Source organism: Petaurus breviceps, unplaced genomic scaffold, assembly GCF_028583685.1.
Source record: "Petaurus breviceps papuanus isolate PSGF00001 unplaced genomic scaffold, PetGlider_PUasm1.0 90895, whole genome shotgun sequence".
In the NCBI taxonomy this organism is placed as follows: domain Eukaryota; kingdom Metazoa; phylum Chordata; class Mammalia; order Diprotodontia; family Petauridae; genus Petaurus; species Petaurus breviceps.
In genome coordinates this window covers 2,967,235-2,983,533 of record NW_027187372.1, presented here as the reverse complement: position 1 = coordinate 2,983,533, position 16,299 = coordinate 2,967,235, and the positions used below count along the sequence as shown (strand labels likewise).

At 37.8% G+C, this 16,299-nt stretch overlaps 1 protein-coding gene across 1 annotated transcript in view; it reads right to left on the bottom strand.

The window, feature by feature from the left end:
- Nucleotides 1-16,299, bottom strand: part of LAMC1 (laminin subunit gamma 1) — a 144,889-nt gene that overhangs the window by 68,636 nt on the left and 59,954 nt on the right. The gene's annotated exons all lie outside the window — the stretch shown is intronic.

Here is a 16,299-nt window from a genome sequence, read left to right as displayed (position 1 = left end):
TTAAAAACTTTCAACTGTACATTTTAAACAGCAGGAAGAATTACACAAGTCAAGGATGAGAAAAACAAGAAGAAATGGTTTGGAAGACAGTATTGAAAAAAATATCATTGTTCCCAAACTCCCTCCTCCATTTTCCCCCCAGTGGATGCTTAATAAATTGTAATAGCAAAGAAAGAAGGAAAACTTATTAATCAAGATACTCAAATTGTGATAGCAGCAGAGATATCAGGGGAAATGGCATGCTGAAGACTGCAAATAGAGTGGAAAACATGAGTAAATGTCATTTAAATCTCTATGAAAAAACTTCCCTCTCTTATTGCTGGACTAAGAATTCATTCTCTATACAAGGGCTCCTTGTACTTTTGCTCTTCTGAGCGGATGGACAATTTACATCCCGAAAACCCCCGCCAGCTGGCACTCTCTCTACAAGTGCCTGATTGTGAGCAGATGCCTTCATGAGATAAGTATAAGCTAATGCTTCCCTTTCTTCATTTTTCATCCCCTCAATTTGTGTGTTATGCAATGGAAATGAACTCCCTTCAAACTAAGCTTCAGAAGTCAGTGTGCCCTTTCCACCTCCCTCCACCCAACACAGGTTAAGCCTAGACTTGTTGCAGCCCCCAGGTCCCTGATCTGTAATATAAATCAAGCTATTCATCAGAATTTCTAAGACTATGTTAACATAACTGGTATTGTTAGAGGAAGGTTTTTTGCTCACTCTAGTGACTTATTACAAGAAGATTATTTTTTTATTATAGAGCCAACTTGGTAACTGCTACTTGAACAAAATACCCAATAGAAGTCCTAAATAGGCAAGATCAAAACCATTATTCAATCAACCCATAACTTTGTACTTAGTCACTGAGGAAATTTTCTCTCAAACTGATGCAGAAGAGAGGAAGACCTGAACTACACACTACAAGTTATACACACAGCCTAAGAAAGTAAATTTCTCAATATTTCAAAAATATTTCTCATTCTTTGCTTTTAATCTTTTGTCCAAACACTTAGAAGCAGAATAAGAAGAAATAATATCCAATAATTCATCATTTCCCATCCTTAAAACAGATGTAAAGCTATACAGTTCTCATTCCACAGAAAGATTTCCCACTCATCCACAATGGAATGTCACCCACCTTTCTATTTACATTTTGGAGTAAGAGCAAGTCTCTTTCTCTTTCCCTCTGATCCTTTGCCAGAAGTCTGGTACCCCCTCCTTCCCCAATAGCCATTAATTCCCTCAGGAATGCTTCAGTCCAGGGGGAGCTGGGAAGGAGCTAGAGAACAGTCTACCTATCATTCACCTTCATCACATCTAGCACCTATGCAAGAATATATATTAACTTACCTATTCTCAAGAAAATCCAGTCAAAACTCTTCAAGCTGGGACAAAATTTAACATCAAATAAATTAATCAAATTAGAATAAAATTTAAGGTCAAATACAGTCACCAAACTTAATTCAATTTAAAGTTCTCCAAAATCAAGCTGTATTTTTCACTTATCCAAAACTTTCGTAAAACTCTACAACATTACTTATATCTTGCTTCAGAAGTTCTAACTACCCCCTCTTCCTCTTTTTGGGGAAGTGGAGGAAAAGAGGCTGGGGACACTGAGTGTCCCTACCTTGTCCAAGCTGTAAATAAAACAGCAATCCCACTGGTAACTGGCAAAGAAGCTTTGACCTAGGCCAGTTCCCTTCTTTTTAGGCAGCCTGGTCTAGAGGCTCACCATATTGGTGATAGCCTTAGTGTTGACACCTGATCCATTAGCTTTAGCCCTACTGCAGCTCAGACCTGCCCAACTCAATGACCTATGAAGCAGTCTCAGCCTCCCTAGGAGAGGCTAAGAGTCAGGGATCACAGGCATGGGCTACCACATCTAGGCCCTTCTTCAAGGATCTTCAATCTCCAACCCACAAATACTATCTCCTTTTCTTTTATCATATCATTCCATATGAAACAATGACATTCCCCCATTTCTATCTAAATTCTACTCATCTTTTAAGGTTTAGCTCAGGATCCATCTCCTACTATAAGTCCTCTCCAACTGTTCTGATCCACATTGATCTCTCTTCTGAGTTCCTAATAGCCCTTACTTGAAACACCCTATTAAATACCTGATTTATTATCTTGTGTTTTCTCTTTGGAATATGTTTTCTCCCAACAAAACTCTAATCTTTTCAAGGACAGGGACAATAATTACCTTTTATTTTATCAACAAATAATACTAGCACAGTTCTGGATCCATAAGTGCTTAGTTAAAATTTTGATTCAAGGCTAACTGAGTTACTATAATATACAACTAATTGATCAAAAGTCTATAAAAAGAAGGTTCTGGGGCATTGTTAAAGCTGAAATGATGCATTTTGGTGTAGAAAGTTTAATTAATCAATTAACAAGTATTTATAAGTAAGTACTATGAACTAGGTACTATGCTAGATACCAGAGATATAAATATAAAAAATAAAAACAATCCCTACTCTTAATCTATCAATAAGTATTTATTAAATGCCTACTATGTACTTTGTATAATGCTAGAGCTGAACATAAAAATACAACGAAGCAATCTCTAATTTAGTCTTTTATTTTCTAATGAAGACAAAGACACATATAGATACATACTGAATAAATGTAAATGGAATAAAAAAAATCATTAAATACAAGGGAGTGTGAAATAGAGGGTACTGGCAGGTAAAGGGCTCAAGAAAAGGCTTTATGTAGAAAGTGGTGCTTGAGAGATACCTAGAAGGGAAAAACGGATTCTAAAAGGTGTTGAGGAGGATAATGCATTCCAGGTGTGGGGTCAACCAAGGCAAAGGCACAAAGATAGGAGAGATAAGGAGATAGATAATGGTAGTGTCTTCCAATAGAAATAAAACTGTTTGGAAGAGGGTGGGTTTGAGGAAAAAGCTATAAGTTCTGTTTGGGAAATATCTCCAGGTTATCCAGTTTGAAGTGTCCAAAAGTAATTGGTTGTGTAGTACTAAAGCCTGAGGAAAGACTAGGGGTTAGAGATATCTGAAAATTATCTGCATAGAAATCCTAATTAAATCCATGGCAGGTAATAAGGTAACGAAAAGAGAGAGAAAATATAGAGAAAAGGAGTATGTCCAAGGCCAAGCACAGTTGGGAGGCACAATATGGATGATAATCCAGCAAACAGATTGAGAAAGAACAGAGAAATACCCAAAAATCCTAAAAAGAGAAGAGTACCCAGGAGGAGAATGTGGCCCAAGAGTCATACATGGAGCAGAGGCTAAGTGACCTGCCCCAGATCACACAGTGTCTATTGGTTAGACTCAAACTGAGATCTGAAGGCCTCAGTTTCTTCAACTGTAAAATGGAGATACTATAATAATAGCACCTCCTAGTGTTATCAGGATAAAATGAGATAATATCTGTCAAGTGCTTAGCAGGATGCCTGGCACTGAGTAAGTGCTATATAAATGCAAATGATAACCATGGTGATAATATCTTCCTGACTCCAGGTCCTACAGCACTTTATCTACTACATCACCTAGCTGCTTCTGGTGTACTAGAATGTAAGCTCCTAGAGGGCAGGGACTGTTTTGGGGGGAGGGGGAGCGTTGCCTTTGTACTCCAGCACGTAGAATATTAATTGGCACAGTAGATGTTTAATGAATGTTTGTTGAATTGAATTCATTCTATTTTACATTCAAAGGAAATACTTTAAGTAACAGAGTTTCAATTTTTAGTAAATGAGTGAAGATTCATGAAATAAAAGTGTTTTATTTTACATCAAGACTCTAATGCAGAAGAAATACCAATAATAGTCTCTTTCTTCATGGTACTTCATCCTACCCAACTACACTAATCCCTCCCACCCTCTTCTCAAATCTGCATCTCAATTTCCTTGTAATTCTTAATTTGGTAGTTATACCTCAAGTAAAAAAAACAGGAGAAGAAGAAAAAGATTATGTGAAAACAAAATAAGACACAAAACCACATCTTGTAACCAATGATCCTAATTCTTGGACATATTCAAAAGGTTAAAATTAAAAACTTTTCCCCATCTCAATGATCACCTTATGCTCCACTATCAAAGGACCAGTTAGATAACAGAAATATTGAGAGTAATTGGGCAGAAAGGATGGTTGTAGGAATTTAAGGAAAAGAAAGGCCCTTGATATTTAACTTTTATTTAAGTTTGTGAATTACAAAGAGGGTGTTGTTTTTGAGAGAAGAAAGGACTCCACTAAGATTAGGTAAAGAGGGAAAAGTGCATAAAACACTGAATACTAAGAAAATAAGAAACTAACATGAACCTGTGATTTTTGAGAGATACCACATTTAAAATCTACATCTGATAGAAAAATTCAGCCTCTCACAGCTTCCCTATTCCACTAGCCTCAAAAATTTTCATACCATGTTTTTAAAAGTGTAACTGACATCTTATTTCCTTCTTATTTCCATTCTTTTATTTCCTATCTTTTTTTAATTTGTCCCCCTAATGCTTTTGTCTTGTTTACATTTTACTTTTATTTTGCATGTATTTCACAAACATGTATATCTATCACAATAGAATATAAACTTCTTGAGGACAGGGACTATTTCATTTTTGCCTTTATATCCTCAGTGCCTAACATAGAACCTGGCACATAATAGGCAAAGTTAATAAATCCTTACTGATCACCCTCTATGATCTCCACAAAAAAATAGAGTGTTACACTCCAGAAACGTGAAAGATGTCTCTTCCTACAGCCTCATCAAATAATCTTTTAACATAACTTTGACCTCTGAGGCTGGGCTGATGTAGACATCTTCAATGCTGCCAAATCAGTGGCAAGTACAGAGGCAAAAACATTTTAAGAAGACTAAAACACTTCTCAATCAAGGAAATAATGGATTCAGAGAAAGGTATCAGAGGAAACAATGTATCCAGCAGGAAAGACATCTCTTTGGCTGCTGTGGGGAGGGAACTGAACAACTTCATTCCATTTGAAGCCAAAACTACAGTCTTCATTTGCTTTAAAAAGAAAGGAGAGAAGGGGAAAAATATGATTCAGGGAACAAATAGGAATAAAGGGCAAAGAGCAAGGCTCTCTCAGATTGGAGAAAAGGATGAATGAGGAGACTGTGAAGTTTAAGTATGGAATGCAAACAATTAAGACAGCTCACAATACAGTACGTGAGCCCTGTAAGGGCAGGGGATGTATAACATTTTTATTTTTTTGTGTCCTCAGGCCTAGTTTGTAATAGATGTTTCTGATATTTCAACAGATAGTCTCAAATCTTCTCAGTTAAGTAGGAAGCAGGGATATCTACTGAGAGATGGTAGGAGTCAAGAGTTGAGGGCTGAAAGGGAGAGTGTTTAAACTATGTGATAAAGTCAAAGATAAAAAGATTGCTTTGAAGTGAAGGCTCAGTTGAGATTAGAAAACATTAATTTATAGTAATCATAAACTTTGGTTTATGTCCTTTTACACTGTTCAGCAGCCCAGGAGCAGAAGCAGAGAAGCAGATGATGGGGGTGACCAATGGGTGAAGGCAAGACAGAAACAGAAAGACAACAATTCAAGAATGGAAGGTAAATGAAGCCAGAAAAGAAGTGACCAATTCATACAAGCTGCTGGAGACACAAAACAAAAGTTAAGTTTACAATCTAATTAGGGGAAAAAAATGTACATACAGAGGGATAACAGGTTGGGGATGAGACCCTACATCCTGTGGGTGTGGGTGTGGCAGGTTATGCTTGGTGCACCCTCCTAGGGTGCACCTTCCCTCCTAGACCAGACCAACCTTCCCTCCTAGGCTATTTCTAGAACGTTGCTGTGACAGTTGGTAGCATTCTTGCCTCTGAACTAAATAGTCTAGAGTTTAAAATAGGTTAGTGAGGATCAGGAGAATGGCTATCTTTTAGCTAAAAGATTAAGTGCTGATTTTTGTCTGATTTCCAAGGTGAACCAAAAGGAAATTTTTAAAATAGTCTCTCAACAAAGCACTGTCTTAAGATTATGGCAATATAAATTTACAAATTGAAATTGAAATTTTAGTGTTCCATTAATAATTAAAACAAGACACTATCTTTTTGTTTGGTAACACAGAGCCAACTCTAAGATCAACCCTCCCTTTTGAAAGCTCTGGGAAACACATCTTAGAAAGTAATTTCTGGAAAACACGTTAGTATCCTTGACAACATTCCCTATTCAATCAGAAAAGCCCTAAGTACCCAGATGTTTGTAAGCTGGTGCTGAACACAGACCTGGCTGCAGAAGTTCAATTTTAAATGATGAATAAATCCCAATGCCAGAGCACAGGATTCACATGCTGCTTCTTCTGATTTTTGAATACTAAGCCAACAAAGCTTGAAGACGTCTGGTTTCCATTCTAAGTACAAATTGTGAAGCAACAACTATTTAAACATTCTCTTTCATAACAAGGGTAAGTGGCATGTGACATTTTCAGAATGGGTTCCTAGGGAAGAAAGAATGGATTTTCTGATCATTTCCACCACTTGATGAAGGGAATGTCTAGGACCTCTTAAGAATTACTCCATCTTATAAAAACCATGGAACTAAACTCCCACCATTCGATTAGCTCATACATTCTTCCACAACAGTCTGAAACAAAGACACCATTGACTTGCTCATGTAGGCGTGCAGGATAGCACAGGACTGTGTAGCACATTACTGAATGGTGATTCAACCCTGATAACTCATTGGAGCAGAGTGCTCTCTGACTATTTCTCCTGTCCACTTCTCACTAAAAAAACTTCAAATTTCCCCCAGAAGAGAAACATACAATTTGGCATAGAACAGCCTTATTTAAAAGTTCATTAGTAGTCCATGAACAACAAAATATCACATGGGTTCATTGATCCAGGGCTAAAAGTTTCCACAGAGGCCAGTAGTCAATTTCCTTATTTGGTTCCTTAATTTTTTTGAGAGGAAGACCTTTGTTTTGCAATTCTTTAATGCTCTTAACATCATGAGATTAAGATTGCAGATGTGGAACTAAAAGAGATTTCATTTTACAAATAAGAAAAATAAAGCTTAGAACAGTCAAATGACTAGTCCAAGATCATCCACTATCATTTATCATGGTTTTCAAGATATGTCTTATCTCCTTATTAAATTTTAAGCTAAATGAGGTCAGGAAACCTGTCCCAGCAAAGTTTCATACCTTTACCAGCTCCTTATACAATGTCCTATGTTCAGATATATGCAGATCTCTTGTATTTCATGATCTCCAGAAACTTATTATTCTGCAAGGTGAAAGAATTCTGAAACTCAAGCCTCCTCAGTACACTTGCCCTAGGGACCTCTCCCTCCCTCTGTTGGGAGAAGGTGGACACAGGTATAGGACATCTCCTCCCTAAATCTCTACCACTTAAGGAAGGCATTCAGGGAATTCATTCTCTAATCCTGGTTGGTCATTAAGCTGATGAGTTCTCTTAATAGTATTCCATCACATTTATATACCATTACTTGTTCTTCCATCTCTAATTTGTGGACATCCCCTCAGATTTCTATCTTTTGCCACATCAAAAAGAGTTGTAAATATTTCTGTATACCTTTGGAGTTAGTTTTGCTTAGGACTAATCCCTCTCTTACTCTACCCTTCTAATTCTCCCTTCCCTCACCTTCTCCTATTTCATTGATGAAATATATTCCTGTATGCAATTGTATGTGTGTGTACTATTCCTTGACTAGCTCAGATGAGAATGAGATTCAAGTGTCAGCCACTCCCCTCCACCCCCTTCTCCCTTATTTGTATAATGTCTATTTGTGTATCCCTCTTCTTTCCCCTTCTTTTCATCCTTTTAAGATCACCAAAACACAAAAGAACCACTCCTAGGCCTTGTCTAATTGGACTATTTCTTTGAACCACAATTTCTCTTCATTCCAGTGTTTGTACTTAAAAGTTTTAAGTCTAAGTCCTCTATTTTAAAGATCCTGTAGCATTATACTCAAGTTTTTCTAACTAAGATATTCTTAACTGTAAGCCCAAATCCTTTGCCTTCTGAAATATCATATTCCAAGTTCTCTGCTCCTTTAATAGTGGTGGCTGTTAAATCATCAGGGATACCTGACTCCTTGGTACTGCCTAGCTGCTTGCAGTAACTATTCTTTGACCTGGAAGTTTTGGGTTTTGACTATGGGGTCCTGGGAGTTTTCATTTGGGGGTTTCTTTTAGGATACCAGTGGATTTTTTTGTTTGCACCTTGGATTCTGGTTCTAAGAGATCTGAGCAGTTTTCTTTTCAAACTTCTATGAATCCACAATGAGGACATTTAGGCTTATAATTTTTTTTTGGTCATGGTGTTTAGAGAGTCCAATGATTCTTCAATTTTTTTCCTTACTTTGTTTTCCAGGTCAGTTGTTTTTGCTATGAGATATTTTACATTTTTTTCCTATTTTTTCAATCCCTTGCCCTTGTTCCAGTATTTCTTGTTGTCTCTCATAGAGCCACTGGCTTCTTCTGACTGGTGTCTTCTAATATTTATAGTTTGTTGCCTCTCCTGTCAAAATGTTCATTCCTTTTCCCATTTGTTCTATAGCTTTAATTTCTTTTCCCTTTTTTTCCCTCAAGCACTCTCATCCCATTTTCTTAAACTTTTGCTTCATCTCTTCCAGGAATTTTAGTTTGAGTTTGTGCCCAAGCTGTGTTTTCCTCTGAAGAAATGCTTGTAGATGTTTTGGAATCATTCTCTTCTGCATATGTATCCTGAGCATCCCTGTCACCACATCAGTATATTATGGTAGAATTTGTTTGCTTGCCTATTCTTCCTGGGAGGTGATGTTATGGCTGGGGTCTGCCACACTTCTAGATGGGGTGAGGTCTGGGCTGGTCCTCTTGCTGCCTTCTTCGGGTTGTGTTAGCCCAGGTCCTCCTTACCCACAATGTCCCCTTCTCACTCTACCTTGCAGTGAACCTCTGATCAGCACCTCTGGCACCTGTCCCTGTTACAGGAACAGGGGGTGGGTCTGGGGTTGTCCCATATGGGTCTGAGATCTCCATTTGCTTTAGTAGCCTCTTCCTGTGTACTGAAGTGCTCTCACACAATGGACAGCATGATCCCATTTCCAGCATTCAAAGACTTCTCTGTGCCACCCTGGGCAGGATAAAGGCTCACTGTGACTTTTTCTGGATTTCACCCATCCGGATTAGGTCTGGTGCATTTTCTAGTCTGTTAGAAAGAGTTTGCAGAGAAGAACTCACTTTTGCTTCCTGAAACACCACCATCGTGGTTCCCCTCACTGCACTCCCCTTAGCTTACATTCTAACAAAAGTCCTTACATTCTAACTATGATCCTCTGGTCTCATGAGAAGATAAAGAAATGTGGACTAGAAGAAATGCTATAGGGACACTCTACTCTGCCCTGGTTAGAGAACAGTATTATATTCAGTTCTGATGCCACATTTAACAGTACTTCTCAAATGGTGAATGGCAAGAAAAAGAGGACTTGAAATGATGCTATATAAGGATCAGGTGAAGAAAATGAGGATGTTAAGCCAGAGAAGACTATTATCTTCATGTATCTGGAGGATTTGTTATGTGGGAAAAGCATGCTTTTCCTATTAAAAGCTCATAATTGTGCATTTTGGCATATATGTGAGTTTTAGTACGAACCACTAACCCAGAGAATAATCACTACTGAGTAAACTGATAAAATCCAATTCCTGATCCTGCAAAGGACAGAACCAGACTCTGTACTGTAGCAACTCCGCCCGAGGTATAGTATAGTCCCCACCTGAAACAACAACCCACATCTTGCCCTTTAAATTTTGCAAAGTGCTTTCCTCCTGACATTTTTTCACACTGATTTTTGAAATGTTGTTTCAACAATTTTTTTCTTTTATTTTTTTTCAGAATTATTAGCACTTGATATTTATTTTATAGCTTAATATTACTTATTTTTTAGACCAATTTCAATAGAGAATTTCATTCAGCAAGAGGGCATGAGATTTCTTCAGTTTGCTTTTCAACTCCTCACATATTCTTATGTATTTAAAAGCTGGCCTCAGGAAAAATCTTTGGCAATATTATTGCTCACATACTGTCTCATTTTAAAATAAAAATTACTTTTGAAAAAGCATTGTAAAGTTCACCAGGTCTCCAAAACAAAGAAAATGACTTTTAAATAAAATTTAGTAATAGTTTTTAATCCTGAAGCAATTGGTGTGCCAAGTATGTTTTAAGAATTACTCTATGGAGTTAATATTACAGCAACAGACTGTACAATTTATGGAGGAAGAAGGAGAAGGGTTGTAAAAACTAGATTTTTCTATGTGTGTGGAAGAATGGGGTTGGGTCATTGAGTGAAGAAGACACTTGACAGAAAGGCAAGGTAGGACCTCTCTACAATCCCTCTCCTCCAGACTGTCACTATCCATCCAATAAGAGACATATTTTTGGACCACGCCATAATTTGGGGAGAGGTAGAATTGGGACGGTATTCTCCTACTTCATTTTGACCTGGATGAGCAAAATTATTGGATAGCAAAAGCATCTACTATTTTCTTAGATTTTGATCTTATCTCTCTAAGCCTGAATTTTTAGAAAGAAACAGAAGCAAACTTATCACTTCTACTACCATCTAATAGTGGCATAAATTGGGGTAAGAACTACTTCTTGGGCAACCCTTTAATTATAATCTTCTAATAGAATTTTTACAGCATGAAGCAAGTCAGTATGTGGGTGGGAGTGTTATCAATTTCTCTGTACTATATACACTTGATACCTCTCTAAATGTGCAATATACGGTTTTCAGTCAATTAAAGTCAAGCTCCCATTTTTCTCTTTCCTGGGAAACCCAAGGCTCTTCCAACATTTTTTACTTTGATGATGACTTCAGACATCATCTTTTCTTAAGTAAAAATAGTGATGAAAGAGGGAAAATATCCTTTTTCTGCACTGTCTACCTAATCTCAGCCCAATTTTCTACCAACTAATATTCTTTTGTAGTCTATTTCTCTCTCTACTTTTAAAATGTGTCTCCTGTTTTAAAGGGGGAAATGAAAGAGGAATGATTGCACAGAAAGAAGTCTTTCTACTCACAGACATTTTCTCGAGAGTAATCCACTTTGTGTACACTTTCCAGGAGACTGAGGCGCACAAGTTAAGTGACCTATATTTAAGGTAAAACCTTGCTGTCCTTCAGGGGCTTACGTTTTACTGAAGGGCTCATGTGTACAGACATGTAAAAACAAAATATATACCAAGTGATTTTAAGGGGAGAAAGCACTACCATCCTCCCATTTAATCCCACACAGCAGTCCTACTTCATCTATGATCTTCTTTTTGCCTGCCATCATAACTAAAAGGCCCTTTTTGATGCCCTTAACATTTATGGCAAGCCTCAGCTCAGTGTGGGCTTCAGCATGCCTGACATTCTTATGCTATATCACTCTTTGTATTCAAATATAGTTTCCTGGACTTGCTTCCATGTGTAGAGACTTCCAAGGATTGGTGATTTCATCCACATGGCTCCTATTTCATCCAATGCAACCTAGTAGATTAGATGGTCTGAGAATTACTGTCAAAACAGTCATGAACCAGTGGCCAACTAGCAAGGAGTCTTTCCAAACTTATCAAGGCTAAGTTCATGGACAGACATAGTAGACTCTCACATCTTTTAAAAATCTAAGCTACTTAATAAGTTCCTCGTGGTGCATTCATTATTTGTCTCTGTACGTAGTTCCCCTTCTCTTTATTATATCACTTAAGTAATAAACATAATTTTTTCAATTAAAAATTTAATCTCTCCTTCCCACTTCAATAAAAAAAGGAAAAACAAAACCCTTGTAACAAATATGCATAATCAACCAAAACAAATTCCTACATTGTCTATAACCTATGTCTCAATATTCACCATGAATCTATCACCTCTCTATCAGGAGAAGCAGGTGGTATGTTTCATTATGGATCCTTGGCAGTCATAGTCATTTCATTGAACAGAATTAATATGTCTTTCAAAGCAGAATGTGACTCTTAAAAGCTTATCTTTGAACTAGCTCCCAAAATATGGGATGCTACCTATTCTTTATCTGAACTATGAAGTCTACTTTGTTCAAATCTGAGGCATGTAAGAGGATGTTCAATGTTCCCTTACTTTAACATCATCACATAAAGACAGTAAAGTCACCTCCCCCCAAAGATCCTATCATTTCTACTGTCAGAATAAGATCCAAAATAGCATATACTCTCATCATTATCTCTCCTTTCTTAAGGATAAGACAGATACTACACACATCTTACATTCCACAGGAGTATAGCTAGGTCCCCATTTGTGCAAATAATGAATCCCCTAAAGTGATCCTATGAATTCAAATTCATACTATTCAAAATTATAATTATGTAAAATATAGTAACTGGTTCCAGCCCAATGGAAATATGAATTCAAATAACCACTTCAGGGGATTCATTATTCCCACTAATTGGGACCTGGCTGTATTAATTTTCTTTCTTTTTTTTTTTTTTTAAAGCAATCGGGGTTTTAAGTAACTTGCTCAAAGTTACACGGCTAGTTATTTTTGTGTGGGTGCTGAGTATCTGAGGCCAGAACCAATCCCAGGTCTTCCAATGCTGGGGCCAGCACTCTTACTCACTGCGCCACCTGGCCGCCCTTAAGTGTATTTTTTTCTCTTTTTTTTGGAGGGCAATTGGGGTTTAATGACTTGCCCAAGGTCACACAGTTAGTTTTTATGTTCAGTGTCTGAGGCAGGATTTGAACTGAGCCGGTGCTCTATTCACTGCGCCACATAGCCACCCCTGTATTTTCTTAATGAACAGCTCTGATTATGCCATACCATAATTCAAAACTATTTAATGACTTTCCATTGGCTACTGAATATAAAAACCAAACTCTTCAAACTGTCATTCAAGATCCTCCATGCTTCACATTATTCTCCATCAGGTAAACTACTCAACAGCCAAAATGATCTAGTTAACAAGTCAAATCAGCTATCATATGTCAGACACTATGCTAAGCAATGGAGATAAAGAAAAAGGCAAAAATCAATAACTAAGCTAAAGAAGTTCCAAATTGGGGGTGGGAGGGGGAGAGACAACGACCAAGATGGCAGAGTAAAAGCAGCAACCTGCTTGAGCTCTCCCCCCAACCCCCCCCAAACAGCTGTAAAAAAAAAAAAAAAAAAGGACTCTGAACAAATTCTAGGGCTGCAGAACTCACAAAATAACTGTGTGAAACAAATCACTGGGTTGGGAGCATAGTGCAGTCCAGAGTGGGCCAAGCCAGCATAGACAGTGCTGGAGTAGGCTTCAGGGGCCTGAATCCCTGGCAGTAGTGGCGGTTTCCAGACTTTTGAGCCCAAAAATACAAAAGACAGCATAGAAGACCATTGGGAAAACTCTGTCAGACCAGGTTAAAAGAAGAAGTACAGTCTGGACCTAACCCGGGGGGTAGTGGTGGCAGCAGCAGCAATAGCTGCTTCTGGAGCTCCGGGCCCACAGACAGTGGGGGACTCAAACAGCTGATTAGAGGGGTATCGCAGGTATTTCTTTGCTAGCTCTGAGACAGGATTCTCTTGCTTTTACCCGTGCTTTGATCTGGGTCACATGCCTGGGTGGTGGTCCTGGTGTGATGGAGCTTATGGTGGCAGTGGAGAGTGAATCCTCCTCACAGCTCCAAAGCAGAAAAGAGTACTTGAGGTCACTCACAGATCAGAGCACAGGTGAGGAGAGAAGTAAACATCTCTCCTTTCTTTGATCATACCACCTTGGAAGAACTGGAAATTTACAGGCAATTAGAAGTACCTCTGAAAACATCAGCACAAAACCCCTGAAATTTGGGATAGGACACCCTACACAGTGGAAGCCCAGTTTACCTTAAAGAGTTAGAAAATCAAGCATTCGGCTGGGAAAATGATCAAAAAGCATTAAAAAAAAAAAACTCAGAATACAAAATTTTACTTTGGTGACAAAGAAGATCAAAACATACCACCAGAAGAAGACAACAAAACCAAAGCTCCTAACATCCAAAGCTTCCAAGAAAAATATGAATTGGTCAAAGTCCATGGAAGAACTCAAAAAGGATTTTGAAAATCAAGTAAGGGAAGTAGAGGAAAAATTGGGAAGAGAAATGAGAGTGATGCAAGATGCAAGATAATCATGAAAAATGAATCAACAGCTTGCTAAAGGAGATCTCCCCCAAAAAAGACTGAAGAAAATAACACCTTAAAAAACTGACTAACCCAAATGGCAAAAGAGGTCCAAAAAGCCAATGAGAAGAATGCCTTAAAAAGTAGAATTAGTCAAATGGAAAAGGAGGTTGAAAAGCTCAATGAAGAAAATAATTCCTTCAAAATTAGAATGGAGCAAATGGAAGCTAATGACTTCGTGAGAAATCAAGAAATTACAAAACAGAAGCAAAAGAATGAAAAAGTAAAAGACAATGTGAAATATCTTACTGGAAAAAAACAGTGACCTGGAAAATAGATCCAGGAGAGATCATTTAAAAATTATTGGACTACCGGAAGGCCACGATCAAAAGAAGAACCTAGACATCATCTTTCAAGAAATTATCAAGGAAATCTGCCCTAATATTCTAGAACCAGAAGGCAAAATAGTAATTGAAAGAATCCACCAATCACCTCTTAAAAAAGATCCCAAAAGGAAAACTCCTAGGAATATTGTAGCCAAATTCCAGAATTCCCAGGTCAAGGAGAAAATATTGCAAGTAGACAGAAAGAAACAATTCTAGTATTGTGGAAATACAATCAGTATAAAACAAGATCTAGCAGCTTCTACGTTAAAGGATCAGAGGGCTTTAGAATATGATATTCCGGAGGTCAGAGGAGCTAAGATAAAAACCAAGAATCACCTACCCAGTAAAACAGTATAATAATTCAGGGAGAAAAAATGGATATTCAATGAAATAGAGAATTTTCAAGCATTCTTGATGAAAAAGACCAGAATTGAATAGAAATTTTGACTTTCAAATACAAGAATCAAGAAAAGCATGAAAAAGTAAACAGGAATGAGAAATCATAAGGGATTTATTAAAGTTGAACTGTTTACATTCCTACATGGAAAGATGATATCTGTAACTCATGAGACCTTTCTCAGTATTGGGGTGTGTGTGTGTGTGTGTGTCTGTGTGTGTGTGTCTGTGTTTGTAGATAGAAGGCACAGAGCAGGGTGAGTTGACTATGAAGGAATGATATTTAAAAAGTAAAATTAAGGAGTGGGAGGAAAAAGGGAGAGATAGAATGAGGTAAATTATCTCATATAAAAGGGGCAAGAAAAAGCTTTTACAATAGTGGAGAAGAGGGGGGAGGTGAGAGGAAATGCGTGAAACTTACTCTCAGCAGATTTGGCTTAAGGAGGGAATAACATACACACTCAATTGGGTATCTTATCCTACAGGAAAGTAAGAGAAGGGGGGAGAATGATAGAATGGAGGGCAGTTTGGGGGAGGGGTAGTCAGAAGCAAACACTTTTGAAAAGGGACAGGGTCTGGGGCAGCTAGGTGGCAGAGTGAATAGAGCACACCTGCCCTAGAGTCAGGAGGACCTGAGTTCAAATCCAGCCTCAGACACGTGACAGTTAACTAACTGTGTGACCTTGAGCAAGTCACTTAACACAAAGTACCTTTCTTTCCCCCCTCAAAAAAAAAAGGGACAGGATCAGAAGAGAAAATAGAATAAATGGGGGGGTGGGATAAGATGTAGGGAAATGTAGCTAGTCTTTCACAACATGACCACTATGGAAGTATTGTGCAAAACTACACATGTATAACCTATACTGAATTGTTTGCCTTCTCAAGGGAGGGAAGAAGCAAGAGAATTTGGAACTCAAAGTTTTAAAAACAAATGTTAAAAATTGTTTTTAGATGCAACTAGGAAATAAGTTGTACAGGCAATGAGGTATAGAACTCTACCTTGCCCTACAAGAAAGTGAGGAGGAGAGGGATGGGGGAGGGCAAAGAGGGGGAAGAGGTAACCAGAATGCATGTCATCTTGGGGTGGGGAGGGAGAGAAATTCTGAAACTCAAAATCTTGTGGAAATGAATGTTGAAAACTAAAATTAAGTAATTAATTAAAGAAAAAGAAGCTCACAATCTAATGGGGAAGCATCAAGGAAACAATCATGTATAAAAACAAAATTATATACAGTATAATTAGGAGTAATCACAGAAAGAATGCACTAGCATTAAGGAAGATAAAGTTTTGTAGAAGGTAAGATTTAGGGAGTCAAGATGGTGGAGTAGAAACAGGACTTCCTCGGGATTCAGGATTCCACTTCCTCCAATTCATGTAAAAGGTGACTCTGAAGAAACTTTGGAGCTACAGAACCCATAAAATGACACAGA